The sequence below is a fragment of the Molossus molossus genome, unplaced genomic scaffold (genome assembly GCF_014108415.1).
Source record: "Molossus molossus isolate mMolMol1 unplaced genomic scaffold, mMolMol1.p scaffold_m16_p_7, whole genome shotgun sequence".
Lineage (NCBI taxonomy): Eukaryota > Metazoa > Chordata > Mammalia > Chiroptera > Molossidae > Molossus > Molossus molossus.
Genome location: NW_023425401.1, coordinates 12876687 through 12904133, shown reverse-complemented (window position 1 = coordinate 12904133; position 27447 = coordinate 12876687). Strand labels below are relative to the sequence as shown.

General features: G+C 50.2%; 1 protein-coding gene across 1 annotated transcript in view; it reads right to left on the bottom strand.

Moving 5' to 3' along the window:
• The window catches only part of JAZF1 (JAZF zinc finger 1), a 325678-nt gene that overhangs the window by 10246 nt on the left and 287985 nt on the right, over positions 1-27447 (bottom strand). The gene's annotated exons all lie outside the window — the stretch shown is intronic.

Here is a 27447-nt window from a genome sequence, read left to right as displayed (position 1 = left end):
GGAAGCCCCGAGGCCAAAACCAAACCGAGCAACGAGGACAAACACCACCCCGCCCTCCCCTCCACGCACGCGCACACACGCACGCACGCATGCACGCACACACGCTACGCCTGACATTCTGACGGATAGAATTCTGCCCCCTGGGTTTTGTTTTCTTGGCCTAGTCAATGCAAGAATCTGTGACAGGGGTTACCTTTTACACGTATTAGGTATTTCCCCTTCAGTGGGAACACATTTCAGAGCTTTCTCTTTATAGGTTGAGCTGGGAAGACCACAAGGAAGTCTGGAATTAAAGGGGGTTACCCTGAGCTAGGGAACGGGGACAGAAATGCCCAGAGATCTGAGGGCAAACTCAGGGTCAGCTCACGAAGACCACACCTGTCCCCGGGGAACTGCCCAGCGTTCCCAGGGAGCAGGGAGGGTGACCCACCCCAGTGGGGCAGCTCAGGTGGGAGCAGGGGATTTTCCCTATTGCTGAGCTTAACGACTGCTCGTAGTTGAAGTTAAAATCGACCTCACCGACTTCTCTGGACGGCAGGGATGGAAAAGCACTTCAACCAGCGGCCCCCCTTTGGCTCTTTTAAATGAAGCCCAAAGCCATTTATTTTGAGCTTGTGCACAATACAACCCTGAAGGACATAATTCTACAGATCATAAACAGTGTAAAATAATATGTTGACAAGTCCTAATGCATTTACAAGCCCGGCGGAATAAATAGGAATTATAGCACAACATTAATAAGACTTATATGGTAGCAATTACAGTTGTGAAATTCATCCCCCAGGTGTGAGGCTAAATTGCACCAGGGGCCGGCCTGGGTGCCTCACGGGCTCACTCTGCTACATCAATTATTTCAACACCAAATATTGGCACTTTTATTGGGTTTCATTTTAATAGGCATCAATAGGAGTGTTTGAAGAGCCCGTTGAGCCAGGAACAAGGACGCCAGCATCTGAGGCTAACACTTAAAAGGAGCCAGGGAGGAAGGAAGGAAGGACGGCGAGTGGACTGAGGGCCTCTTAGATTTCACGCACGTCAGACGCCTCATCTCGATCCTCCAGTGACCCTGTGAGGTGGGGGTGACTGTCGCTTTCATACACGTGAGGAGACTGAGCCCTGTGAGGCTCAAGGGCTTATCCATTCTCAATGAGCCGTTACGGGAGGTCACTTTTTCCCACGCCACGTCCCGGCCCCACCACCAGGGCGCTCTGAGGGGGGCCCTCCCAGCCTCCTTGAGTTGCTGGTTCTTCACCATCTACCACTCAGACAGAATTCAAAGTCATCGGTTTTGAAACTCTCCGGTGGTGCAAAAAAACCAGTTTGGCAAAAGCGAGGCCCTGGAGCGGAGCGTGGGTTTCGGTCGGCCCTGCTGTCCTTGGCGGTGGCCCCCAGGAGTGACGTCACTGGAAACCCAGGAGACAACACGGGGCGGCGCCACATCCGAGCCAGCAAACCTGGGAATCTGCTCTTGAGTAGGGCGCTGTGCAGACGTCTGCTCCTGCACGGATGCCACACGTGGCGTCCTTGAAGTCGCTTGTTAGAAAGCCACCGCGCTGTCTCCCACAGCGCCTCCCCCAGGACGTCCGAAGGCCAGAGTGACTCATGTATCCGTCTCCTCGGGCCGCTGTGCTAACCTGAACACCAAGAGCCAAGAGCATTCACGACTGAGCCTCAGACAGGGAGGGCTTAATGAAGCCCAGCAGAAGAGAAAACTTCAAAACTCCCGATCAAAGGGCCAGACCCTAGGGGTTGGTGCTGTGGATACAGCTGCCTGCAAACCATGTGGCATCCACAGACGACCATTTCTGCGTAATTTTGTATGCAAAAATGATAAAAAGCATTTCCCCTGTGTAAAAGAGGGAAATAAAACCCCAATGCCCTATCTGTAGAGGTAAGTAATTGGGGCAGGGAGGTGGGAGGGAAGGACTTTGGAGTGTACGTGTCACAGAGAATCTACCCCCACCGGGGCCCAGAGCTGGCAGATGTCCTGCAAGGCCACCCCCCTAGCAAGCTCTGTGGGGAACCCTGGGTCTGGAGTCAGAATTTGGGAATGAGGAAGAACTTAACAGGCCACTGAACCTCACACTCATTTTAATGTCTTAGAAGTCAGAGTGGCCCACGGTCACGGCGGCAGCCGTCCGTCTGGGGGCTTCCTTTCTTCAGGTGCCTTGGCTCAGGATTCTAGGCAGGAAAGGGTTCTGCTTTGGCACATCCCCATCCGCCTTCCTCAGCCCTTCCTCCACCCACCCCCTTCCTGTATTCAGCCCCGAATCCTGGCGAGCGCCAGCCGGATGGGCCCGGGGAGCCACACACCGGAGAACCGGCTCTGTGCCGACTCCCCTCCCCACACTCCAGTATCTGAAGGGCCCGGGGGAAGCTTTCTCACAGCTGCCGAGAACCCAAGGACCTTAGGAAAAGAGATGCAGATCCTGCGGAAAGAGCTTCCTCGGAGCCGCAGCGGCGGGCGGCGGCTTCCCGGAGTGCCCCCACCCTCGGGTTGTGCCACCTGGGGACGCTGGCAGGGCAGGGGCGCAAAGCGGAGACAGTCCTGTATTTCTAAAGGCTGATGGACTGGCTCAGATTCTAATTCTGGCGACCCTGTCCTCTGAGAAAACACCGGCAAAGACCTGCATCCTGAAAGGGGCCCAAGGTCGACGGATCTGAAGGGCCAGCTGGCTGCTGGGGTGCAGGTGAGCACCCCATGATTTAGCTAAGCGGCCTTTCTGGAGGATGGTTCTTGTTTCTGTTGAGGCTCCATGGCTCCAAGGCCCTGCCCCACCTCGTTCCACAAGCCCCGGGGTTTCCAGCGCACCGACAGCAAGGCCTCCGGAACGCACCCGTGGCCGGAGAGCCAAATGCCTGGTTTTTGTTTGTTTTTTAATTCGGCCTCCTTTTGCTTTAAGTCATTTGTTCTTAAATTCTGACGGTTACCTGTGTACCTGAATCTACCTGCACGTACTTGGATTTCCTTTCTCAGTGGGACACTGTGGCTGCCCAAGAGTAAGCCAGCTTGGTTTACACTCGACTCTGGAGCCAGAGCTGTTGGGAGGTGCCTGCGGCCACTGAGGTTGGTCAGGGCCTCCTACGACCCTGGTGCTCAGAGAGGTGCTTTGCATATAACCAAACATCACCCCTCCAATTTAACAGAGGCCAAAGCTGGGGTTCAGGAGGTGAGGGACTGACGGCCGAGGTCACCCGGCTGGGAACAGGCAGGCTAGACTGGACTCGGGCCTTTGGTTCCAAAGTTTGTGCTCTGATCTATTTTAAAATTGAACATCTCCTGAATGAGAGAGAGAAAGATGAGATACAAAGTCTGAATCACTGGCAAGGGAGGGAAATGGACCCAACGCGTGGAGCCACCCACGGCCGAGCGTGGGGGCAGGTGTCCAAGCACGTGGCAGGCGGTGGGCCGCAGTCCAGTCTTTCAAAGAATAGCTACATGAGTTGTTTTGGTTTCAGGCTCCTAGACATTATTAATCAACTTTAAAATGACATTCACCAGTGTCAGAGTTTCTATAAGAAAAATGTAACTTCACCGTGTGCTGTCCTGTAAAAACTGGCAGCCACTAACTCCCTTGGGTTAACTTTCCGTCTCCGTGCTCCAAGGTTGTGCCAGCCCCACCTTGGGGGCTGCCGGGCAGGACGGCGCCAAGCGGGGCGCCTTTGGTGGCCCTGGAGCTCATGCAGCGTTTCGTCGTGGGAAACAAGCAAAGCCTAGTGGCTAGGATTTCAAGACCACTGTGTCCCCACAGGACCGCTGAGAACTTCCTGCTGGTTGTCAACAAAGCAAGTGAAAGGCAGAGCTGAGTCCATGAATCACGCAGGAAGGTCCGGAGTGCCTGTCAGACACACGTGTTCGCCCACCGGGACCGCGCCCCCGAGCCCACTGGTGTTTCTGCTGAGCTCACGCTCGCTCTCACTGGTCACGGAGCCTTTCAAATCTTGTCCCCTCCCCTCTAACCTCTGCCCGCCCTGTCCTTTGCCCACCCCTCTAACTCCACGCAGCTGGCCGCAGTCCATGTTCGCAGTGTCGTCAGTCTGCATTCATCGATACAGCGACACACAGAGAGATACAGATAAGCAAACCTTGACAGAAACCCAACGTGCTGCATTTATCACACACATCATTAATACTCGTGAAAAACTGCTAACTGCAGTTACAGCAAATAAAACTCTTCTGGGGTGTCAAATTCTGGCAAATATATTAGCAAAGGATTGCCTTTCTGCCTTATAGATTTATCATTATAAATTAGCTTTAATGATACTGACCCATTTTTATGAGCTGAAGCAACAATAGTCTGAATGAATCAGCAACGGATGATGATGATGATGATGAGAGACACACTAATGACTGCGGGAACCTGGCTCCTGGCTCCCGGCCTGGCTCGCTGCCCCGTCTTCTCCTTCCCTGGGAGCCCCGGTTCTCGGAGCCGGGAGCGGTGTGTCCCTCACAGGACTCAGCACGAATGAATCACCACCTCTGGTTACCCCACAGCGTCCGGGGGGCCTGTGCTCACGGAGCCAGTGCCCCACGGGTGAGAGAATCCACTCCACAGGCTTCAGTGGTGGGGGGATGCAAGACTGCACAGCCTCCCACAGTCTAGGAAAGGGGGAAACTGGGCTGCCTGGCTGGCCTGCTCCAGCCTCCAGAGGCGCCCCGAGCCAGGGGCAGCCGCTCAGAGCCTCCTGACCTCGCTCCATAGTGCCGACACTTGGGTCTTTCATATCTGTAGGACTCTCTCTATTTTTTTTATCATCACTCGAGGACATTTTTTCATTTTTTTTTTAGATAGAGTGGGAGGGAGAGAGGAGAGAAACATCGACGTGAAAGGGACACATCGAGTGGCTGCCACCCGCACGACCAACCATGGCCGGGGACAAACTGCAACCGAGGTACATGCCCTTAGCGGGAACCGAACCCAGGTCTCTCCAGACCGCAGGCCGACGCTCTAACCGCTGAGCCAAACCGGCCAGGGCTGAAGGACTCTATTTTTTTGATAAGAAAACTTCAAAATTACTTGTACTTGGTTTAGTGCTAAAATTTCACACCTATAAATTTATTTTAACAAATATTTCTAAATATTCAGATCCTATTAAATAAAAATGTAAATTTTTCAAAAATGTTATTGTATTTATTGGGGTGGCATTGGTTAATAAGATGATATGGGTTTCGGGTGTACAGTTCTAGAACACATCATCTGTATATTATATCGTGTTCACCACCCCAAGTCAAGTCTCCTCCTGTCACTGTCCCCTCTTTACCCTCTTCTACCCCCCCACCTTTCCCTCTGGTAACCACCTGTGATTTCTTGTTTTGTTTTTTGTTTTGCTTAATCCCTTCATCTTTGCACCCAGTTCCCCAGCCCCTGTCCCCGCTGAGAGCTGTCGGTCTGTTCTCTGTATCTTTTTGTTTTGTATTTATTTTTAATTTTATTTTTGTTACAGATGTTTCTCCTTTTTTACCCCATTGACACCCTCCTCCCCAAGCCCCCCGCCCCGTCCCCAGCTTCGTTGTCCATGTCCATTGGTTATGCACACATGCATATAAGTTCTTCCCACTCCCATCACCCCCTCTTCTGAGGGTTGTCAGTCTGTACCCTACTTTCGTGTTTCTGGGTCTACCCTATTCCTCAGGCTGTTATATTCATTATATTCCATATATAAGTGAGATCATGTGGTATTTGTCTTTTTCTGTTTGGCTTGTTTCACTTAGGATAATACTTTCCAGGTCCCTCCATGTAGTCTCGAAGGATAAGAGATCTTTCTTACAGCTGCACAGTACTCCATTGTGTATATGTACCACTGCTTTTTTATCCATTCGTCTACTGATGGACATTTGGGCTGTTTCCAGATCTTCGCTATTGTAAATAGTGCTGCTATGAACATGGGGGTACATATATTCTTCCTGATTGGTGTTTCAGCCTTCTTAGGATATATTCCTAGAAGCGGGATCACTGGGTCAAATGGAAGTTCAATTTTTAATTTTTTGAGATAACACCACATTGTTTTCCATAGTGGCTGCACCAGTCTGCATTCCCACCAGCAGTGCACTAGAGTCCCCTTTTCTCCACACCCTCGCCAACACTTGTTTGAGGATTTGTTGATGGTGGCCATTCTGACAGGTGTGAGGTGATACCTCATTGATGTTTTAATTTGCATCTCTCTGATGATTAGTGATGCTGAGCACTTCTTCATATGTCTCTTGGCCATTTGTAGGTCCTGTTTGGAGAGGTGTCTATTCAGTTCCTCTGCCCATTTTCTAATTGGGTTTTTTGTCTTCCTTTTGTTGGGTTTTTTGTCTTCCTTTTGTTGCTTATCTCTTGCTGCTTTTGAATTGTATGAGCACTCTATATATATTAAAAATTAACCCCTTATCTGATGTATCATTGGCAATGATGTTCTCCCATACAGTGGGTTCCCTTTCCATTTTGATGGTTGTTTCTTTTGCTGTGCAGAAGCTTTTGAGTTTGATGTAGTCCCATGTGTTCATTTTCTCCTTTGTTTCTGTTGCCCTAGGTGATGCATCAGTGAAAATTCTGCTGCACATGATGTCCAAAATTTTGTTACCTACATTTTCTTCTAGAATTTTTTTGGATTCACGGGTCACATTTAAGTCTTTTATCCATTTTGAGTTTATTTTTGTGTATGGTGTAAGTTGATAGTCTAGTTTCATTTTTTTGCATGTAGCTGTCCAATTTTCCCAACACCATTTATTAAAGAGGCTGTCTTAACTCCACTGTATGCTCTTGCCACCTTTGTCAAATATTAATTGAGCATATTGCCTTGGGTCCATTTCTGGGTTCTCTATTCAGTTCCACTGGTCTATATGCCTGTTCTTGTGCCAGTACCAGGCTGTTTTGATGACAGTCCCTTTGTAGTATAACCTGATATCTGGTATTATGATCCCACCTACTTTGTCCTTCTTTTTCAAAATTGCTGTGGTTATTCGGGGTCTTTTTTGGTTCCATATGAACTTTTGAAGTATTTGTTCTAGTTCTGTGAAATATGTCATTGGTATTTTGATGGGGATTGCATTGAATCTATAGATTGCTTTGGGTAATATGGACATTTTAATGATGTTAATTCTTCCAATCCATGAACAAGGTATATGCTTCCACTTTTTTATATCTTCCTCTATTTCTTTTTTCAATGTCCTGTAGTTTTCTGCAAATAGGTCCTTTACTTCTTTGGTTAACTTTATTCCTAGGTATCTTAATATTTTTGCCGCGATGGTAAATGGGATTGTTTTCTTAGTTTCTCTTTCTGTGAGTTCATCATTGGTGTACAAGAATGCTGTCGATTTCTTGATGTTAATTTTGTATCCTGCTACTTTGCCAAATTCATTTATTAAGTCTAGTAGATTTTTGATGGAGTCTTTAGGGTTTTCTATGTATAAATGTCATCTGCAAATAATGACAGTTTCACTTCCTCCTTTCCAATTTGGATCCCTTTTATTTTTTCCTCATGTCTGATTGCTGTGGCTAAGGCTTCCAGTACTATGTTAAATAAGAGTGGTGAAAGTGGACATTCCTGTCTTGTTCCTGTTCTTAGGAGAAATGTTTTTAGTTTCTGCCCATTGAGTATGATGTTGGCTGTAGGTCTTTCATATATGGCCTTTATTATGTCGAGATATGATCCCTCTATTCCCACATTGCTGAGCGTTTTAATCAGAAATGGATGCTGGATTTTGTTGAATGCTTTTTCAGCATCTATTGATATGATCGTGTGGTTTTTATTCTTCATTTTGTTTATGTGGTGTATCACATTTATTGATTTGCATCCCTGGGATGAATCCCACTTGGTCATGGTGAATAATTTTTTTGATGTATTGCTGGATCCGATTTGCTAGTGTTTTATTCAGGATTTTGGCGTCTTTGTTCATCAGGGATATTGGCCTGTAGTTTTCTTTCTTTGTAGTGTCTTTTTCTGGTTTTGGAATTAGAATTACACTGGCCTCATAGAACGAGTTTGGAAGTCTTCTTCCTTCTTGAATTTTTTGAAATAGCTTGAGGAGAATGGATGTTAGTTCTTTTTGAATGTTTAGTAAAATGCCCCCGTGAAGCCATCTGGGCCTGGGCTTTTGTTTGCTGGGAGAGTCTTGATTACCTCTTCAATTTCTTTAGTTGTTATTGGTCTGTTCAAGTTTTCTATCTCTTCCTGGTCCAGTTTTGGGAGACTATTTGTTTCTAGAAATTTGTCCGTTTCACTTAGATTGTCGAATTTGTTGCCATATAATTGTTCATAGTAGCTGTTAACAATCTTTTGTATTTCTGTGGTGTCACTTGTTACTTCTCTTTCCTTTATGATTTTGTGCATTTGGGTTCTCTCTCTGTTTCTTGGTGAGTCTAGCTAAGGGTCCATCAATCTTGTTTATCTTTTCGAAAAACCAGCTCTTTGTTTCATTGATCCTTTGAGTTGCTTTTTTGGTCTCTATGTCATTTATTTCTGCTCTGATCTTTACTATTTCCTTCCTTCTACTTGCTCTGGGGTTTTCTTTTTGCTTGCTCTCTAGTTCTTTAAGTTGTGAGGTTAGATAGTCTATTAGAGATTTTTCTTGTTGTTTTGAGGTAGGCCTGTAGTGCTATGAACTTCCTTCTCAGAACTGCTTTTGCTGCATCCCATAGATTTTGTGTTGTTGTGTGTTCATTTTCATTGGTTTCCAGGAAGTTTTTAATTTCTTCCTTGATCTCCTCAGTAACCCATTCATTGTTTAATAACATGGTATTTAGCCTCCATGTGTTCAAATGTCTTTGCATGATTTTGTTGCAATTGATTTCTCATTTCATGCCAATGTGATCTGAGAAGATGCTTGATATGATTTTAGTCTTCTTGAACTTGTAGAGATTTAGTTTGTGTCCTATCATGTGTTCTGTCTTTGAGAACGTCCCATGTGCACTTGAGAAGAATGTGAATTCTGTAGTTTTGGGGTGTAATTCTCTGTATATATCTATTAAATCCATTTGGTCTAGTGCTTCATTTAGAGTATCTATTTCCTTGCTAATTTTTTGTCTAGAGGATCTATCCAGTGGTATCAACGGGGTGTTGAAATCCCCTGCTATGATTGTATTGCTGTCCATTTCTCCTTTGAAGTCCTCCAGAAGATTTTTAATATATTTTGGTGCTCCTATATTGGGTGCATGTATTTATCAAGGTTATATCTTCCTGTTGGATAGATCCTTTCAATATTATGTAGTGGCCTTCTTTGTCTCTAGTTATGGCCTTTATTTTGAAATCTATTTTATCAGATATGAGTATTGCTACCCCAGCTTTTTTTTTGCTTTCCGTTTGCTTGGAAAATTTTTTTCCATTCCTTCACTTACAACCTATGTGAGTCTTTTGTTGTGAGGTGGGTCTCTTGTTAACAACATAAAGATGAGTCATGCTTTCTTATCCAATCAGCTACTCTGTGTCTTTTTATGGGAGCATTCAGTCCATTTACATTTAAGGTGATTATTGATATGTACTTATTTATTGCCATTTTTGTTTAGTTTGGTTATATTTTTCTTCCGGTTTCTTCTACTAATTACAGCAGTCCTTTTAACATTTCTTGCACTGCTGGTTTGGTGCTAATGTATTCCCTTAGCCTTTTTTTGTCTGGGAAGCTCTTTATTTGACCTTCTATTTTGAATGACAGACTTGCTGGGTAGAGTAGTCTTGGATTCAGATCCTTGTTTTTCATGCCATTCCCTTCTGGCCTGTAGTATTTCTTGTGAGAAGTCAGCTCAGCTGAGAGCCTTATGGGGTTTCCTTTGTAGGTAACCTGTTGCTTATCTCTTGCTGCTTTTAGGATTCTCTTTGTCTTTAATTTTTAGCATTTTAATTACTATGTGTCTTGGTGTGGGCCTGTTTGGGTTCTTCTTACTTGGGGCTCTCTGTGCTTCCTGAACTTGAATGCTTTCTTCCTTCACCAAATTAGTTAAGTTTTCTGTCACCATTTCTTTGAATATATTCTCTAATCCATGCTCATTTTCTTCTTCGGGGACTCCCATGATGCGAATATTATTACGTTTCCAGTTCTCCCCCAGTTCTCTTAAGCTGTCTTCCTGTTTTTCAGTTGTTTTTTTCTTTTGGTTTTCTGATTGGTTGATTTTTTCTACCCTGTCTTCTAATTCACTGATCTGGTCCTCAGCTTCCTCTACTCTGCTCTTTAGACCTTCCAATGTGTTCTTTATTTCTGATACGCCACTCTTGATCTCGGTGGTTTTTAATTTCCAATTGGTTTATTTTCAGCATCTCTATGTCCTTACTCATGCTGTTGAGCTTCCTCAAGATCATGGCTCTGAATTCTAGCTCTGTTAACTTGCCTAACTGCTCCACATTAATATCATCTTCGGTGGAGGTCTCTTGTTCTTTCATTTGGCTTTTGTTTCTGTGTTTCACCATTTTGGCTATCACAGTGGGCTTTGGAGCCTGCCAAGTTTTTCCTGTGGGTATTGCTGTTTGTGGTTCCCTTTCCTAGGTTTAGATGAGCGAGGGAGGACCCTTGTTAAACATCACTGTCAAGTCTTACTTTCCTGGTTAGAGTTGCTAGCCCAGGAATGTTACTGTTATCCCTCTAGCTTTTTGCCTAGAGGTTAGCAGTCCAGGTTCCTTGATGAGTTTTGGGTTGTTAGTTGATTGAAAAACTCCCTCAAGTGCTCAGCAAGGGGATTTCCTGAGGGTGGGGCAGATGCTGGTTGTTAATAAGCCTCAATTTGCATTTCAATGGCCCACAGGCTGGGGTTGGATCTCCGAGGGAGGGGCTGCTGCCTCTCCCTAGAGCCCTGGGAAGGAGCAAGATGGCCACTGTCCTGCGTGGCTGCAACTCAGCAAAAGCTCTGTGCGCCCTCCAAATCCCGAGTGTCCCCACACAGTTCCAGTCCAGTCTGTCCTCCCTCTGCCGGGACCCAAAGTGAGTGGCTGTGGCTATTTTAGCCTCTGTCCCGGCTCTGTGCTCTGGAGCCACCTGGTAGTGTGACCCGAGGGCGCTGCTCCCAGCTAAGGCCGCTGCTGTCTGTGGGCTCCCAGCCCCCGTCTCGCGCCTTTGCAGTCCTACCAGGATGGAGTCAGTGTCCCTGGTTCTATGGTCCTCACAAGCTGCTTTTCTGTTGCTTTTTCCAGTCGATTTGTCTGTGTTATAGTTGTAATTCCAGTTTGGTTCTGGGAGACGGTCCGCTGCCATTTTGGAATCTCCTAGATCCTCTTCTGGTCTGTTCTCTGTATCTTTGAGTCTGTTTCTATTTTGTTTGTTTATTTCACTTAGCATAATAAGATGAAATGCTCTTATATAGATTCCAACAAAATAATGTCAACTTGACCATTTAAGTAGTTTAAAAAATATCTTCAAAGCAGACAAATCATACAAATAATCACAAACGATTACACAATTTGGTCCTGTGGATTTGAATTAATTTTTCATTATTTGTTCTTCACTTTGACCTTCCTGGGGTTACAAGACTCTGGTGAGACCTAAAAGACACAGGAGCTGATCTCAGGCCGTGAGGGCAGGGTTCTGGGTTACGACCACCTGACTCTTGGTCGGGACAGTCAGAAGGAAAGGAGTAAGCCTGTTGGCACGGTTTCATCCTTTTCATTTGAAACAACATGGGTGGGCCTGGGGGTGTTGTGTGAGTGAGAGAAGTATGACAGAAAAGTACCGTGCGATTTCACTTATACGTGGAATCTAAAACAAAACATCGATACAGAGAACAGACTGATGGTTACCACATGGGAGGGGGCTTGAGAGGGGCTGGGTGACAAAGGTGAAGGGAGTCAAGTACAAGCTGACAGGCACAGTCATGCAGATGTCAAGTCAGCCTAGGGAGTACAGTCAGCAATGTACTAACACTGTGTGGTGTCAGGTGGGTACTAGACTTACCGGGCAATCACTTCTTAAGTGATACAAATGTCTGATCACCATGTGTACAACTAAAACTAATATAATATTGTATGTTAGCTGTCACTGAAAAAAAAGTATAGATATGCTAATTTTTGTGCAAGGAAGAAGGGGAAGTGACATAAATATATCAGTGAATTTTTAAAAAGAGAACTTTTAGGAACTGCATTATTTGTATTGCTAGTAGTAGTTTTAAAAAACTGTGATTTCTGGCCAGAGGGAAGAGGAGGCGGGGACTCGGTGGAAGTGGGCAAACAGGGCGGGGGGGCAGGTGGGGACATCCGTAATAGTGTCAACAATAAAACAAACAAACAAAAACACAGTTTTCTAGTAAATCAAATACCTGCTGGAAAAAAAGGTGTGTGCTCAACTTCCTGGGCTGGACACCTGGGTGTTTTGTTTCCTGTTTGCTTGTTCCAAAAACAGGTTTTATTTGTTTGTATTTTTTATCCTCACCCAAGGACATTTTTGCATTTATCTTCAGATAGAGCGGGAGGAAGAGAGAGAGAGAAACATTGATGTGAAAGAGACACATCAAGTGGCTGCCACCCACACGACCCCAACTGGGGCTGGTGACAAACTGCAACTGAGGTACATGCCCTTAGTGGGAACCAAACCCGGGTCTCTCTGGTCTGCAGGCCGATGCTCTAACTGCTGAGCCAAACCAGCCAGGGCCAAAAACAGGGTTTTTAAAGCTTGTGTCTTTCTTGCCACATCACATCTTCAATGAAATTACTAGGGCCACTGGAGACGGCGTCTCCCAGGGCACCAGGGGCCCCTCCCGGGTGACGGCTGCTCCCCCACCTTGCAGCGCACTCTTGCTCAGGCCCCCCTCCCCCCATGTGTGACCAGGTGTGGGGTGTCTTCCCTCCTCTTGCCCTGGCTCCTATCTTTCCTGCGACTACACAGCTTCTCCCAGTTCCGTGCTAGTCAGCCCACGGAGGCGGAGAAAAGACACCCATGTTCTATACACAGACATCTCCCGGACAGAACAGCTCCGCCATGCCAACGCTCCCCAAGGCTGCAACATTTGCGAAAATGTAAGCCCTCCTATTATCTTCACCATTCTTGCATTATAGCTACTTCGGGCACATCTATATCCATCTCGCCATGCTGAGTACCATTTGGACTCACTGATTTTCACAGATTCAGTTAACTGCCCTTGAGCACCAGTAATTACCATACACTCCAACCATACATTAAGCACAGCCTGGCCAGGGGGAGCCCCTTCTGGTGGCCTCCTTTGTCCTTTGGTTGTTTCTCCATCACTATTTTTAATTTGAATTTTCTCCCTAATCAAAGCTAGCATTGTACGCAAGCGGTTTCCAAGCGGTGCGCTGCAAGGATTTTTAAAACAGGCAGAACCTGACCATTTAGTCTGGGACATGGATCTTTTTCCCCTAGATTGTCAAATAAAAGAATAACAACAGCCAACACAACAATAGCTATCGGGTGTGAATGAATAAAAATTATACCTATTTTTTTGTCAGATGGGCAAAAAATATGATCTATTTTTTTGACGTGCTGCGTTTAGTAATTAGTTTACGTGCTAGGACATAGAACAGGCTGCAACTTGCCGTGCACACAAGGAGAGTCAGGTAGCTCTACAGGGCTGTGATGAACAAGAGGAGCCCCTGTTCCATCCCTCCCCTCCCCACTCCCTCATGGCAACCACCTGAAGTCTGTTTCCTCCCATTTCTAAATAACACCTCTACTACTATTTGCTATTTTTTGATGTTCACTTTGGGGCATGTATTGACTTCTTACCATGCAAGTTAAGAATTCTGATCCTTTACATATCTTCCATCTCCCCCTCCTAGTCAATTCAATCACAGCATTTGCTTTCACTAGTATTCAGTGTTTGCATTATTATGACACTGGACCATGTAGTGAACTATGATTAGTTAATAAACACCATTTCTGTAGCCTATGTGGTTGTTATCTTTCTCATCTACATCCTTTTTCTCCTCACCACCACTACCACCGGTACCTTCACCATCACCACCAACATCATCATCACGGTCACTACCACCACCATCATCACCACCATCATCATGATCATCATGATCATCACCGCCACCACCACCACCACTTTCACCATCACCACCACCATCATCATCACTGTCACCACCACCACCACCAGCAGCATCATCACTGTCACCACCACCACCACCATCATCATTGTCACGATCATCATCACCACCACCACCAGCAGGGCAACCAACAGTTACGTGGGGCTCAGCACATGCACTGTGCATCCAGTCACTCATGTGAACCTCACAACACACTGTAGAGTTGGTACTGTCATCTTCATTTTACCTAAGACAGAGGCTCAGAGGCAAAGTGACTTGTCTGGGGTCACAAGGCTGTTCCGTGGCAGAGCCAGAGTTCCAACCTGGCAGCCTGGCTCCTGGCTTGTGTTCCTCATCAGTGTATTTTACTGCTTGCCTGACTTCACCCCAAACTCTCAAGGGGAAGTGTACATCTCCCCTCATTACGTATTTGGTTTTGTTTCTCCTCTCTCCCCCCTTCCCTCCTTCTCCCGAGACGTACTCATCTGCTGCTGTCCACCCTCTTGCTTCAGTCTGAACATTCCCGCCCAGGCCTGCTGCAGGCTGTCACCCTGGGGTTCTCCCTTCACCCCACCCCGATTATCTTTGTCAACTGTAATTGAAAAAAATAAAATATACTGTTCAACTAAATATTTAAATTGACCTTCTTTGCAGTGTGGTGCTTCCCTAGCCTACCATCCCCCTTCCTTCTCTGTCATGGTGCTTGTGTCCCACGCAGGTCTCAGTTCAAAAGCCACTCCTCCGCCCTGGCCGGTTTGGCTCAGCGGTTAGAGCGTCGGCCTGCGGTCCGGAGAGACCCGGGTTCGGTTCCCGCTAAGGGCACGTACCTCGGTTGCAGTTTGTCCCCGGCCCTGGCTGGGTCGTGTGGGTGGCAGCCACTCGATGTGTCCGTTTCACCTCGATGTTTCTCTCTCTCTCTTCCTCCCACTCTATCTGAACAAAATATCGAAAAATGTCCTCGGGTGAGGATTAAAAAAAAAAAAAAAAGCCACTCCTCCAAGAGGCCAGCCCTGATCGCCTGCTTATTTAAATAGGCTGTCTTGCCCTGGCTGGTTTGGTTCTGCATTTAGAGCGTCGGCCCACATACCAGAGTCTTGGGTTCAATTCTGGGTCACGGGCATGTACCTCAGTTGCAGGTTCGACCCCAGCCCTGGTTGGGGTCATGTGGGAGGCAACCAATCGATGTGTCTCTCTCACATTGATGTTTCTCTCTCTCTCTGTCTCCCTCCCTTCCACTCTATTTAAAAAATCAATGGAAAAATATCCTCAGGTGAGGATTAACAATAAATAAATAAATAGCCTGTGTTTCTCCAGGTACCCTCTCCTCCCCCTGGGTACCTTCCTCATAGCACATCTAAGTGATCTTGTTTTGTGTTTGTTATTTTCCTTCCCCACCAGGAAGTAAGTAAGCTCTGTGCCTAGCACACAGTAGGAGCTCAAATATGTTTGTTAACCAAACAAATGAAAGGCAGGCCTCCCACCAGCCAGGCCACTGCTTTCCAACTACACGATGATGCTACTTGGGGAACGGAGCACGTGACAAAGCACAGTGAAGACAGACCGGCCTAAGTACCTGGGATCCAGGTTCTCCACCTGCTGACTAATGAGTTCCCTGTCACCTTTCTGTGCTGATTCTGGACAGAGAAATGAACATCACAAGTCAGTAATGCTCATAGCAGCGCCCTGGCTGCTAGAACACAGACGCGCGGGGCTGGAAGGAGGACGAGGCTGCCCAACCCTCCAGCCTTGGGGCCAGCACGGACTCGCCTCGCAGGGAGCACAGCCCGACCGGCACTGAGAGTCACCGTGATGTGGCCGCTGTCACTGGAAGGGCTGTGACTCCCCCTCCTAGCTCCTCCATCCTCCATCAGAGAAGTGGGAAGAATGTCATCCCAGCTGGTGACTTGATTTGAGGTCAAGATCAGGCTACTGAAATCAGCATCTTCTAAATATTGGAAATTCAGATTTAAAAAACCCCACAAAGCAAGAGTAAGAAATCCTGCGTTGGAACAGGCACAGTCTCAGAAAAAGATGAAAAGAAGTGAATCCCTGGGAAAAAGTGGACCCCTTCTCACGAACCCTTCACTGTCAGGCCCGTCAGCCTTTCTTCTGTTCCCTCGAGACTTCAAAGCAGCTCTCTGTGCTGCTGTCCCACCTCCGCGTGGAGTCAGACCCTTGTGTGGTTCCTGGCTCAGAGCTCTGGTTCCTCACCCAGCAGGAGGCCTCTCATCCGAGGCCCGGCTGGGCCTGCGTCTCTGGGCACCTCATTTCCTAGCTCTCCAGCTGGTCAGAGAAAGCACCCGAAAACCAGAGAGAAGAGTATCTCCTTCACTGTTCCCAAGTCTTGGCTATTTCTCAGGAACAAATGAGAGGTGAGAAATGACAGCTTCTCCTCGGTGCTGCGTGGGCTCAGCGGTCTCCCTCCCCCACCTCTCACCGTCATCAGTCCCATGGTACCCTCAGGGGAGGGTCTTTCCCACTAGCCTTCAGGTGCTGCTCAGGGTTCAGGAGGGGTAACAAGGCCATCGGCAAAGCGTAGGACCCACTGTGTCTGACCCAGTCGCAGTGTTTGCAAATGGCAGACCATGACCCATATGTGGGTCACAACACCGCTTTAATGGGGTACGACCGGCATTTAATAAAACAAGAGTGTGTGTCCATGTAAATCACAGTCCCCACTGTGTCACAGTAAAAACCTGAAAGCCATTTGGAACCATCAGCATTTCAGTTTATAGAACTTTAGTCTAAAAGGACCAACATTTTATCCAGAGGGGGAGAAGTAAACAATTTTAATGACATTTAATAGGATGCAAAACAGGCTGGGAGAGAACAGAAAGTTATCTGGCTGAGAGCAGGAAGGTACTGTCGGCCGGCAGGAGCCTGTGGTCCCCCTGGAAGGCAAGCTGCCCTGGGAAGCGTCAGGCAGCACAGGACAGAGCTATGGCCTCACCTATGACAGGGGTGGGCGTGGGAATGGACAGCGAGGCCGACTGGGAACTCACCGTCGGAGGCCGGGCCCCTTCTCCCTCCCCCACCCCCCTGCAGTGTCCAGCAGCCAGCATGGTGCCTGGGCGGCCTGGCCACTCTGTGGGATGCAGGACGACCATGGCGGAGCCCCGTGCCCTGAACGATGGTGCCTGTGACACGATCCATAGGTGTCTGTATGCAATACCCGTATATTGTGCTTAGGAATTACACCAACTGAATACGATGACAATACTAGGGTCCCAGTCCACGATGTGCACAACACAACAGCCTCTTCTTCAGGGAACCTGGTCAGCACCACCACAAACACCAAACTGACCCCACGCGGCAGGCGGGTAATCCCGGGGCCTGTACTGGGACTTGGGCTGTGCGCGTACACCTGGCCTCAGCCCAGTTATTTTACCTCTTTATACCTCCACTTCCTCACCTGTGAAATGGGAATCACACGAGCACTAACCTCACAGGGCTATGGTGAAGATGCTATGATCCGATATGTCTAAAGTGATTCATTTCTGGTGCATCGTTACATACCATATTAGCCCTGGATGGTATTAATATTTTAGTTGGTAATTAAAAATGGTCTAGACTGGAAGGAAATAGCCAGGGATCTACAACACCTCACAACAAATCATCCGGTTAGGGTCACCTGACTAAAATGCACAGACAAAAAAGTCTAAGATTAGTTTACATTTTCAACCCAATGATTAGGATATGGATTTCTAACGCTATCGGGAAATAAATGACTTAGGATGATACTGCTGAACTTACTTTCATTAATTCATTCACAATATTGAGACCTGGGGACGAAACGCCCGCCGTCTCCCGCCCTCAGGGTGCGCACTGAAGTCTGGGGCGCCCGGGCCCTCTCTGGGGAACACCCTGTGTTTAAGCGTCCGGACTCTGGAAACCACCACAGCAGAGGAACATGTTCTGTTCTGAAACTCGTGCAGCTTTTCTCTGCAGTATGCGGGGAACTTGCCAGGGCCGGTTACCGGCGTGGTGTTTTCCCATCTAACTGTGAAATATAACGCGCTATATTTACAGGGTGCAAAACAACAGACAGCGCAGATTTTCATGCCAAGGGCAGCTCAAGGCGGAGGCGTGGGAAATGGAGGGTGGTGGATCTTGAGAATAGTGCTGCTACGGTCACGATGAGAAATAATCAGAGACTGCCAGCGACAAGCGGTTTCTGCTGCCTCGAGGGACTGGCTCTTCCCAGACGTAGGACATGAGGATGCGCCACAGCAGGAAGAAGTGGCTTGTCTGGGGAATAAAGTCATGGAGTCACTGAAAGCTCACACCAGTCTCCGGGATCGCCCATAAAAGCTTAGTTTCACACTTTGTCCCATGTGGAAACTGCAGCCTGTGCCGCATGAAAAACAAGTTTTATGAGAGTACTTCTGAGTTTTAAGGAGGCTGCTTGGCTTCCTAACGGGGCGGCTTCCTGAGAGCGGCGGCTGGTCTGCGCGCGGGCGCTCCAGGACCGCGGCCGCGGGGACACCCGTGAAAGGTGCGCGTGCGGCAAACCTCGACAAGGGGCTGGGAGAAACTGCAGGTGTGAGAACATCCCGGTCGAGGAGATCGTTCTAAGTATGTCATAGAAACGAGTCGGACTTCCGACTGCAGGCTTGCCTGGAAAGGCTCCGGTGAGAAGTGGCAGCCCGGCCTTTCCCGCCCCGGCTGATTCATCTCCTACAGCTTCTCCTGTCCCGTCACTGTGGCAGGTTTCGGAAGACAGAGTCTCAGTGTGACCTTCCAGTGACCCTGGGGACTCTCTCCCTATTACTTCTATTTCTTCAGCAGCATCTCACACAGTCTCCGAGGACTTCTAGTCCGACAGCCTGGGTCCCAACGACTCACCCGCTGACCTGTCACCTCACTCACGTTCCCTTTGCACAGAACCCACGCCTGGGGTTAAATGAGCGGGCGGGGGAGTGTGTCAGCCAGGACTCGCCACACCACGAGTCAGCTGTCAGTAACTTCACTGGCCCAGCCACGCCTGGCTGCACAATCAACGCCTCAATCGGGACGATGGAGATTGCTCAGTGATGAACCCAGGAGCAGTGGAGGTCAACGAAGCGACCCGTTTCCCCTGCTCATGGTGCAGCATGGCCGTGGCTGGTTCCCGCCCCTGCAGGCCACCATCTTCGGGCTCAGCTCTGACATCGTGCAGAGCTACCTCCTGCGGCTCACCGGCCTGCCCTGCATGCGCTGTGTGTCCGAGACATGATGGCACTTCCTCAGACGACTGGACTCTGAGATGGGCACCGCTGATTTCAGAAGCGGCTTTGTGTTCTCTCCACTGTCGCAACGTACAGGCATCAACTCTGCCCGGAGAGGTTGCTTAGTGATGAGAGGAGGGCCCTGGAGTCAGGTCCTGTTTGAGGGGACTTAGGAAACTCACCTCCGTCAAGCCCTAGCTCTACCTCATCTGAAAACTGTGACAGTATCTCCCTGACAGCCACCAAGGACTGGTCAGTACATGGAAGAGGTTTTCATGGTGCCTGGCGGAGAACAGGCTCAGCATGGACCCTGGTCTGACGGTCACACACACCGACGGCGTGACGTCTTCCATGCTCGGGCCGAGGCGGGGGCCTCTTCCCTTTCCTCGCCCGTCTCCCTTCGGGCAACCCAGGGTCTCTCTGAGGGACACGCGCACTGTTGGCCGCTTCTCTCGCAGTGTTCACAGTACCTCAGGCCTACAGAACGATGCCCTCTAAATGCCACCAGTGGTAAACAAGGTTTTCCCAGGACGCAGTAAGAAGACTAAGGGTTTATTATTAGAAATCTACTGAAGGCTGAAAATAATAACAGCCCTGGGCTGCTGGCCCCAGACAAGCTGCAGCGGAAATAACTGAACAGCGTCACTGTGCCCAAACCTGACGTGGAAGCGGCGGGACCATCCCCTTACCAGTCGGCCTCCAGTCATCGGGCGCTTACACTCTGCCTGGCCTGGCCAGTCTGGACGGGACTCCTACTGTGATGAATGAGGGTCTGCCGCGGTGTCCCCGGCCCAGCCCGGGGGTGCTCCTCCCCTCCCCCACGTGCTGGACACAGATGTCAAACCTCCCTGGGGCACCCGCGGGGCTGCTTCTGGCCTGTTTTCCAGAATCTTCTCCAGAATCTTCTCCAGGAGAGGACAGGCGGAAGGACGCTGGTGGGAAGTGGGCTTTGTCCATAACAAACAACATCACCTCGCAGTTGCCATTTTCTTTCCTTTTAGGTTAGGAAATGGTATTTCTACCAAGATCTGATGCTCTGAGCCAAGTCAAGAAAGAATTTGTTCTGGATTTCTGTGTCTCATTTTCGGAGACCCTCCACTAACGGCCGCGCTCTCTAACTTCACTTACCGCCCCCTCCCCCCCATGAGCTCCTTTCCACTGGGCCCTCCCGGGGTCCTCACTCCTCTGTTCCTCATGTCTCCTGCCCACCACCTGCCCTCAGGTATGTCTCCAGGTCTGTTCTCAGCTCCAAGACAGCCGCACTCTGTTTCATGCTTTTCTGTACACCCGTAAGTCCTGAGTATACCTCCGGCCATATACTAGACTAGGTCAGAAGACCAGAGAAGTTCAAGGCTCGAGAGAACCTCAGCCTTCTGAACCTGCCTCCCCTTACAGAGGAGACCGAGGCCCGGGGAGGTGGCTGTCCCTGGGGGCTGCTCAGCGAAGGTCCAGGCGGCAGGGAAGCCTGGCACCCAGGCCCGGATGCCCCCATCCTGCCAATGTCCTGCCGGTGGCTCCCTGGGTCATATAACTGGGAGTGCGGGCACTTGCGAGCCAGGTGCCTGGAGCGTGCTCATCTGCTCAGACCGCACTGAAGGGGCGGGCTCAGTGAGCCGGCCGGCGCTCCAGGACGGGCCCATCCAAGCAAGAGGCCTCTTTACTTTGCAGAACGTGAGTGGAAAGAGTGGTTCTTTTGAAAAGCAAACCTGTGTCGTTTTGACTAAGTCTGGGTGGCCCTCAGCCATGACCGATATATATAGATGCAGCCTCATGAATAGACAAGGAATAACAAGTTTAATCACTTCTCTTAAACTGTCCCTCTAATATCGAGGTTGAAGTTGGGTCCTGAGGGGAAAATGAAGGTGAGAATTTTCCATCCTAAATGATCATATCACTGAATAACGTTACTGCCCCACCCTCCTCCTCCACGGTGGCCAACGCTAAATCCAAATGGTCCATTTTTCACATCAGTCCTGGCCCAGAGGCAGAAAGGTGGACCTTGAAGCAAAGTCCGTCCTGCGTGCACAGGGCTGTGATGTTGGTATGCGATGATCACACCCTTGGCCACCCTCCATTCCTCCACCGGCTCTATTTCCCCTTCGTATTGTTCCCCTCGGTAAGGAGAACATTCCTTTTTACCCAGAGACAAACCAACCACCCTCTGCAGGTCCTGCTGTCATGTGTCACCCTCAGACTCCTGATGGGACAGTCCACGTGTCACAGACTATAAAGGAAGCATCGTGCGGTTGCCTAAATGAGGATAAGTGAACAGATCTTCAGCAAATCTTCGGGGGACACAGGAAGCCTCTGGGACGGGCAGTGTCACCAGAGCCCAAGCAACTGTGCAGCTTCATTTGTAAATGGCTGTTTCAAACGACTCCAGAGGAATCATTTTCAAGTTTTGTAATCCACGAGAAATGTTTTCTGTGACTACATTTTTCTTTTCTTCTTCTTTGTTGGTTAATCCTCACCTTATTTTGTTAATCGCTGCCTCCTATGACCCAAACCCGGGTCGGGTTTGAACCCACAACCCAGGGACATGCCCTTGACTTGGAATCGAACCCGCAACCCTTTAGTCCGTGGGCTGATGCTCTAACCGCTGAGCCAAACTGGCCAGGGCTGTGACTACAATTTTCTAAAAAGTAGAAGTTTAGAAAGCCAAACCCCTATGCGTGTGACACGCTGGCCCGAGCGCAGGGGCGACCCTCAAATCAGAGTGGCGGGTAGAAACCGCGCTGTGCGCCCCGCGGGCACTGGGCGGCCTGTGCTCTGCCCGTCGGGGCTCGGTAGGAAGCGCAGCCCAGCGCTGCTGAGGCGCCAGGGCGAGCGGCTGTGCCGTCCCTGCACCAAGTGCCGCCGAGTGCCCGGGCCTCTGGAAGCCGGTCCGCATCCTTACACAAACGCCCCTCAAATTCCGCTCCCCACAGGAAAAAGGCCTTTCAATAATGAACAGCCGTCTGGTCCACAGAGCACAGGGAAAACATGATAAACCGAGTCACACACCGGCTGTAAACATATTCTTACACACGATTTCTACAACGCCGTATAAACAAAACACACGCTATTAACCACTTGCAGAACAACAACAAAATGCATTGGGTTTCCTGCAATTAAGCTGCGAGGTTTTACAGTGCCATTTTATTTATAACGAAAGAGAGCAAATAAATAAATGTATTAACCATCGAACAGACCCCTCCCGCCAAGGGCTGATGCTGCACACTAGCCTGGCGGTAATAAACGCTGCGCCAGCTGCAGCCTGTGCGCTGCTCTGTGGACAGGCACGGGGCAGGGCTGTGGCTGAGAAAAAACAAAGTAGGGCATTTTCCACCTTCAGCTGGCGATGTTAATTGAACTCTGGCAAATGTTTAAAGATTTCGTTCTCTGTGTTCAAGAAAGAATTAGAAACAGTTGAACTGGGGAAAAGGAACATCTGTCACTGACTTACACTTGCAACCAAAATGAAAAACATTCACAATTACAGCGATTTTGCTTCCTTGCTAGTTAGATCTGTAATCTTGGGTTAAAAATACAATTGTGGAGGCTGCTCATTGTCTTTGGGGCTTTTCTTCTGATGGCTGCTTGTAAAACAGTTTACGCGGGGCTGAGCTTTCTTCCGCTGGAGTAACAATCTCAGGAAACAGATTTGCGTAGAAAGATAGGGGATGACTGTGGAGAACACCTACGCAGTTGAGCCTCGTTTTATGAAGCTATGAAACAGTAGTCAAGAAGTGCTTTATATTTGGGAGTTAAATACACTTTACAGCTGTGTAAAAAAAAAACCAGAGCCATTTTGGGCCGAACATAAACATTCCAATGTCTACAAGGTTTACTTCTGTTGAGCAGGTTGGGCGGGTTTCTATCGGCCAGGAGGGGTTGGTGTGTTACGCATGACAGCGTTGAAAAGCCTTCCCCATTGAGTCATTTCCCGTCCAACATGCAGAAATTTCATCAAGAAAGTCAGTCTACTTCCCTGTGTTCACCCTGGCTATTGAAATAACTTCCTGACCTTCCAGCCTCCAGTCTCTCTGCCCTCCAATCCTCTCCTTCCGCTGCCAAATTAACATGCCCCCCCCCAACAGCTTTAATCCATTGTATCAATCTTCTTTGATCACATTAGTTATTTCTTTTATTAAAAACGGCTCCCTAGCCCTGGCCAGTTTGTCTCAGTGGTGAGTGCGTTGGCCTGCGGACCAATGAGTTGTGGGTTCAATTCTGACCAAGGGCACGTACCTCGGTTTCAGTTCATCCCTGGCCCTGGTCAGGGTGGTGCGGGAGGCAACCAGTCGATGTCTCTCTCTCACATCAATGTTTCTCTCTCTCCCTCTCTCTCTCCCTCCCTCCCTCCCTGAAGATAAGTAGAAAAATATCCTCAGGTGAGGATTAAAAGAAAAAATGGCTCCCTACTGCCAACTCTATTAAATGCAAATTTCCTTAGCCTAGCACTTTAGGTTCTTGTATCTATGTGAACACTTCCTGAATCCAATACACCAACCTAACTGGTGTGTCCACCATCACTGGTCCCCAACCTTCTCCCTGCTGTCAGCTAGGCTTGGGGCTTGGAATACACAACTCCACACCCACCCACCTGCTCCCCTAACCTGCACACATCTTTGAAGACCTCGCTAATTTCCCAAGTAGAAGTGACTTCTTTTGACTATGGTAACACTTAAGGTTCTTAGATTCAGAGTCTTAAAAGAGCTTTATTTGCACACTTGCCTTCCTCTGCAACTGCAGCCCCATGTCCTCGAGGGCAGTGATTCTTTTTAATTCATCTTTGCACCCCCCAACCCCCAGCATCAGACTGGGTCTTCCAGCAACAGTCATTAGACCCAAGGCCTTGGTCGTCTCTACTCTAGAATTGGTATAACATTTCTGCTCCTGTCCAATAGGCTACTGATAAGGTAAACGCAGACACTTTGAAGCAATTATTATACGGACTAAAAACAGTCATGCCCACTTCCATCAATCTAGTGTGTAATCTGGCCGAACAGGCGTGCAGTCAAACCGGAATGGCCATCTTAATTAGATCCTCTTCTTGGCCACGGCAAGAGGGAATTCACTGCTACTCGTTATTTAACATTGTTTTGGAAAAATCTTAACACACAGTGTAAATGAGCTTATCTAAAGTGCAATCCCGCTGTGTCTGCTGAAGGTCTGAGGCCACGGCCAGAGGAGGCCGGCCCCACCCTGGAATGTGTCCTTGAGCTCCAGCCAGCTCTGCCCGCTCCCGCACCCGGGAATCCACCCAGGTACGAGTGCTGAGACCCCGCACCCGGGGAATCCACCCAGGTACGAGTGCTGAGGCCCTGCACCCGGGGAATCCACCCAGGTACAAGTGCTGAGACCCCGCACCCGGGGAATCCACCCAGGTACAAGTGCTGAGACCCCGCACCGGGGAATCCACCCAGGTACGAGTGCTGAGGCCCCGCACAGGGGAATCCACCCAGGTGCGAGTGCTGAGGCCCCGCACAGGGGAATCCACCCAGGTGCGAGTGCTGAGGCCCCGCACAGAGGAATCCACCCAGGTGCGAGTGCTGAGGCCCCGCACAGGGGAATCCACCCAGGTGCGAGTGCTGAGGCCCCGCACAGGGGAATCCACCCAGGTGCGAGTGCTGAGGCCCCGCACAGGGGAATCCACCCAGGTGCGAGTGCTGAGGCCCCGCACAGGGGAATCCACCCAGGTACGAGTGCTGAGGCCCCGCACAGGGGAATCCACCCAGGTGCGAGTGCTGAGGCCCCGCACAGGGGAATCCACCCAGGTGCGAGTGCTGAGGCCCCGCACAGAGGAATCCACCCAGGTGCGAGTGCTGAGGCCCCGCACAGGGGAATCCACCCAGGTGCGAGTGCTGAGGCCCCGCACAGGGGAATCCACCCAGGTGCGAGTGCTGAGGCCCCGCACAGGGGAATCCACCCAGGTACAAGTGCTGAGGCCCCGCACAGGGGAATCCACCCAGGTACAAGTGCTGAGGCCCCGCACAGGGGAATCCACCCAGGTACAAGTGCTGAGGCCCCGCACCGGGAATCCACCCAGGTGCGAGTGCTGAGGCCCCGCACCCGGGGAATCCACCCAGGTGCGAGTGCTGAGGCCCCGCACCCGGGGAATCCACCCAGGTGCGAGTGCTGAGGCCCCGCACCGGGGAATCCACCCAGGAGCGAGTGCTGAGGCCCCGCACAGGGGAATCCACCCAGGTGCGAGTGCTGAGGCCCCGCACAGGGGAATCCACCCAGGTACAAGTGCTGAGGCCCCGCGCCGGGAATCCACCCAGGTACAAGTGCTGAGGCCCCGCACAGGGGAATCCACCCAGGTGCGAGTGCTGAGGCCCCGCACAGAGGAATCCACCCAGGTGCGAGTGCTGAGGCCCCGCACAGGGGAATCCACCCAGGTGCGAGTGCTGAGGCCCCGCACAGGGGAATCCACCCAGGTACAAGTGCTGAGGCCCCGCACAGGGGAATCCACCCAGGTGCGAGTGCTGAGGCCCCGCACAGAGGAATCCACCCAGGTACAAGTGCTGAGGCCCCGCCCCGGGAATCCACCCAGGTGCGAGTGCTGAGGCCCCGCACAGAGGAATCCACCCAGGTGCGAGTGCTGAGGCCCCGCACAGAGGAATCCACCCAGGTGCGAGTGCTGAGGCCCCGCACAGAGGAATCCACCCAGGTGCGAGTGCTGAGGCCCCGCGCCGGGAATCCACCCAGGTGCGAGTGCTGAGGCCCCGCCCCGGGAATCCACCCAGGTGCGAGTGCTGAGGCCCCGCACCGGGAATCCACCCAGGTACGAGTGCTGAGACCCCGCACCCGGGGAATCCACCCAGGTGCGAGTGCTGAGGCCCCGCGCCGGGAATCCACCCAGGTGGGAGTGCTGAGGCCCCGCCCCGGGAATCCACCCAGGTGCGAGTGCTGAGGCCCCGCGCCGGGAATCCACCCAGGTGCGAGTGCTGAGGCCCCGCCCCGGGAATCCACCCAGGTGCGAGTGCTGAGGCCGGGAAGACCCCCACAGAAAGGAGAGGGGGCAATACACCGTCACGCCCTCGGAGGAACGTGAGGCTTTTCCTGAGGCTTTGGAGAGTAAGTCTGGACCGTTTCCTTTCAACAGGGCATCGGTGGGGCCCACCTCTCCCTTCCTGTGCCCCCGCCCCCCAGGAATGAACACCAGAAATGCAGAGGGAGTCGCCTGTTATTCCTGGCCCGCACGTGGGCGGAAAGTGCCGTAAATCTCTCAAGAAAGCCGAAGCTCATGTGATTTCCAGAACCAATCCGCCAATTTACGAGGATCCGATCATTCAGACAGACATCTGAGCCGTAGGTCCTTATGAAAGACACTACTGTACGGGAACATTCCTGTCACTTAGGGGAAAAGCTATTCTTTCCAGGCTCCTCACTCGTTAGGATACACCTGACATGGAGGGGAAAACCAGAGTCGCCGCCTCAGGCGGTCAGCAGGCCTCTCCTTTCATCTCAGAGTGACTCATCTGGGAAAACTGCCATGGTTCGGGGCAATGGCAGATGCAGTGCGGGGGACACCGGGTTAGCAGCTGGGCAGCAGTACTGCTCAGGTCATCAAGGCTGGCCGTGGTGACTATGGACCAGGGCATCATGGACAGCTGCGGGCTGGGACCACCTGGGAGCTCCCGGTTCCGGCTCCACCCCTGGAACGTGATTAAGTCTAGGGTGCGACCCAGGGGTCCGTGTCTTTAAGATGTTCCCAGGTCACTGGAGAAAGTTAGGGAACTACTCAAATGCAATCTGTCATGACGAGGTGGCCGGTGGTGTAAGGCCCGCTTCTAAAAGAGAGTCCTTGTCGTACACTGCCCTGAAAACCTGCTCCTGCCCCTTCGTGCTCAGGAGACGGCTGCCCCATCCGCTCGGCTGCCCCAGCAAAGAACCCAGGAGCATCCTCCTTCTCTCTCCAGAGCCTCATCCGGCTCCTGCAGTCTCTTCCTCCAAACACAGTCCACCCACCTCTGCACCTGCTGTCCCAGGGCCACTGCTGCCATCTCGCTGACCTGCTGCAGCGGTACCCCAACCGGTCAGCCAATCTCAGCCCCACCCGCGAACATTCATTCGTCAGTCAGCATCGTCTCTTAAACACAAGCAAACCACGCCATTCCCGTTTAAACTCCTCCAACCCCTTTCCATCACTTAGAAAACGGGGCCAACTCTCTTCCTCTGGGCATTTTCCTCTCCACCCACCCATCTGAACCAGCCAGCCTCGCATATGTTCTTCTCTTTCATTTAAGATGTACTCATTCTCAAGACTCGGTATGGGTATCACTGCCTTGAGGTCTGTGACTGCACC